Source organism: Callospermophilus lateralis, unplaced genomic scaffold, assembly GCF_048772815.1.
Source record: "Callospermophilus lateralis isolate mCalLat2 unplaced genomic scaffold, mCalLat2.hap1 Scaffold_1552, whole genome shotgun sequence".
Taxonomy (NCBI): Eukaryota; Metazoa; Chordata; class Mammalia; order Rodentia; family Sciuridae; genus Callospermophilus; species Callospermophilus lateralis.
The window spans coordinates 243,714-247,638 of record NW_027512663.1 but is presented as its reverse complement, the minus strand read 5'-3'; positions in this window follow the sequence as shown (position 1 = coordinate 247,638).

The following is a 3,925-nucleotide window of genomic DNA, read 5'->3' as shown; positions in this document are numbered from 1 at the left end:
CTTTGTAAATTTTTGGTACCCATAAGGGCCAAAGCTTTCTTAAATCTATCTCACTTTGTCTACTAATGGTGCATTACTTTTGATTCGCCTCAAGTACTAGAGGTGAACTGGGAGATGGGTACAGATAGTCAAGTTCAGCTATGTGTGTTGTAACTCCTGAGGAATATCCTGACATAGTGGCCATTTCTAAGGCTAACCTTAGATTTCTGATTTTCTCCTCTGTCCTAACTAAGATCAAAGAAAAACAATGTTTCTTGATCTCTTTGCTCCTGGGCAAAGAAATATGGCGAGTCTATGGAGCAGCTCAATTCTGACTAAAATGCTAAAGAGCCTGTGTGACATTTCCATGTTCCTTTTTTCACTACAATGATGATCTTGGAAATTAGGTGTTAAGATGTCAGTGTTATGAAAAAGAGTCATCAGATGGTGAACCTTATCTGTTAAGAATCATAAAATTTCCTATCTGTAAGAACAACTAAGCTGCTGAGATTCAGAGTCTGTCTATTGTATCACCTAGCAGTTATATACTCTAACACTTCTGTGACCATCTGGGAAAAATGTGTGATACCACAAGGAAAGAAGCCAACTTTAACATTTAGCTATAGTGCCACTGCAGTAGCTTTGGAAAGGAAACTGTAAAAATATTTTAGGTGATTCTTTCCATGTGTCAAAATGTGGTTGATAACTACAATTCCTTATAAGACATGTAGAAGAACTAAAAAAGTGAACAACATGAAGAACCAGTGGATCCCACTTATAATAAAAGAAAAGATAATGAGAAAGTGCTGGGGTCCAGCCCCAGCGGGGTCCAGGGAGTCCTGAAGGAGGAGTGGTGTCGGCGAAATGATGAGACAGGAGTCGTTCCATTTGAACAATCTTCAGAGAGAGAGCTAAAGCTGCTTTCTCTGGGTCCCCTTTTTATTACAATTTTTCTCATCATTATAGATTCACAATACGTCCTTGATTATATAATTTAAAACTTTGCCAAGACATGACATTTCCTTAACCATGATTGAGAGCACCGATCTACATTCTTCCAGGATATGACCCCCAGCCATACAATCATCAAAGTACAGAATCATCAATAAAACATGTCACCAATTTACATCCTTCAGATTTTCCAAGATTTACTATTTTTCCCAAGATATGTTATTTCCTTATTAACTAATGCCAAACTACGTAACCAGACTCTAAGTCTCCTAGCCAATCATTAACCTAAAGTACACTTGTACTTTATTTCTAATTCAAAATTCCCATCTAAAAAAGTCCCTTTAAATCTTATATTTAAAATATCCTAAAGTTTATGAATCATTCTTAAAACATATAAGAAACCTATACAACTAAAGACTTAAGAATTTCTAAACTTAAGAATCTAAATAAAATAATATTTCTAACATTATTCTAAAACTGTGTCTTATAAACCTATTTTAATTGATTCCTAAATTTATTCTCATAAAACTGGTTGAGCTGCTTTCTCGAAGAGTTTCTTTGTTTCTCAGTCAAGGTGCACTATTTCTCAAAGAGTTTGTTTTTCAGAGGATGATTGTTGTCCATTATTAGGTTTGTCCACAATGTACTAAGATAGAAGAATAGCCTTTTACATTGTCCTTGATATCCTGAGGGGTGGGTAGAATGGCCTCCAAGGCATGAACTACCTGTTCTGTTCTAGCCATCTGAAATTTAATTTGTTTGGCATTTAACATACCTATGCCTCCTGTGAGAAACATAAGCATGAAAATGCAAAGTCCAAATTACATAAAAAAGGGTCTCATGGTTTCGGTTACCCACCAACCAGTGTGGCTTTGCCAGCATTCATCCTCACTGTGACCCTGTCAAGACAGTGGGAGAGCGGCTTTGCCAACACTTTTTCTCACTGTGACCCTGTCAAGACAGTGAGTAGGGGATTGCCTTCACCAAGAAAGAATGTACAAAATGGGAAAAGGTATATTTTCTTTCACATGCAATGTTCTCTGTGTCTTTAGATGAGATGGAATGGAAATTTACTTGGAATTCTCCACTCACAGTTACTTCTATTCTTGGAAGTAACAGACCTCAAAGTCCATATATTATAATCATCATAATGTTTGCCTTTGGGAAAAGGGTGAATAAAAAAGCTTTACATGTGTGGAAAGGCTGCTCCTAAATCATCAGCTTTGATAATACAGAATAGTGTATTCATATTAAAATCTGAATTCCAAGGAGAGAGAGAGAAGGAAATATGAAGGTGGCTTCAAAGACATATAAAAGATAAAATTTCTGTGGCAGGTGTAGTCAATATAATTCACAAATATTTTAAAATTAAAAAAAATCTAAGTGTGGCAGTACTTTGGAAATGATTGAATGTGATGTACTGCATTTTCTCATAATATCTAAAATGTAAATAGCTAGGATTTGCCTTTTATCTGACAATGAAAAACTTTTAAAAAGGAGGATGATACCTTTTCATTGTATACCGACAATGAATGTGGAAGAAGAAAACACAATGGCCTAAATAAAGTAATATGTATAATGCCAACCTTTAGTTAAGTATATTTTATTTCTTCTGCAATAAAATAAGAAGGAGTCTGGGGATATAGCTCAGTGATAATATATTTGACTGGGTTCAATACCCAGCACGACAACAACCCCCCTCCAAAAAAAAAAATACAAAACTAAAATACTTTAGTGTCAAAGACTAGATTATAATTGACATTTTTTCAGTTTTTTAGTAACCTGACCACTGTATGTGTGCTTCAGCTGTGGGGACGGTAGAGAAATTCAGAAAGATAAAAAGTAAAGCCTAGTGTGGTTTTGAGAGCCAGAAAATAGTTTAAAATAAAAATGTAACTGATATTTGTATATTACTTTGCAATCTTCCAAAATTTCTTTCAAGGACTATTATAATTTTTTAAATTGGTTTGATTATTTTTTACTTAAAATATCATATTTTCTTAAAATAGAGATAGTTTATTTTTATTTCTTCCTAATCTGTCTACTTTTGATTTTGTTTTTTTGCTTTACTGGATTGGTCAGGATTTCTGGTAAAGGTATGTAATGCAGTAGGGGGAATGGACATCTTTGCCTTGTTCTCAATCATAAAGAAAACACATTTAAATTTTCTGATATAATTCAGTGTGAAGTGTTTGCTTTGCATGAACAAAAGAGACCAGTTTCAGGATCTGAAAATGGAGGGAAGGGACTGATTCAAATAGAAAAGAGGAACTCTTCAGGATGATTAATATGTTCTAAATCTTGACTGACTGATGTTACACAAAGGTTTGTATTTGTCAAATTTAATGGTACACTAGAAAGTATGAATTTTACTGAATATAAATGATAACTCAATGAAGTTGATCAGAAAAGAAAAACCATGTTCTTCCCGATGATGTAAGTACTATATGTCACTTTTAAAGTATTGCTTCTAATCAAACTATTGATTTTCATTTAAACACAGCAGACTTTCTTATTTAAATCTTTTTCTCCATTTATCTATTCTTAATTTGCTGTAAGTGTACACAAAGCTACTATTTTAATCACTGTCATAATAGTATTTTATTTTGGGTACTGGGGATTGAACTCAGGTACACTTGATCACTGAGCCACATCCCTAGCCCTGTTTTAAATTTTATTTAGAGACAAGGTCTCACTGAGTTGCTTAGCCCCTTGCTTTTGCTAAGGCTGGCTTTGAGCTCTCAATCCTCCTGCTTTAGCCTCCCTGGCCACTGGGAGTACAGGCCAGTGCCAGCACTCCCAGCCATAATAGTATTTTGATGAAACACTCCAAATATGTGTGAAGGGATAGATTTTCCATCTACATATGAGCTATCAAAGACACATTATTTTGTTAGTTGTTGGTAGCTCGTCAGAAGAACCTGGTCTCTGAGATAGAAATAAGCTTTCCTTTGACAAATACTCTTCAGTATAACATACCTGCTGCTACAAGATT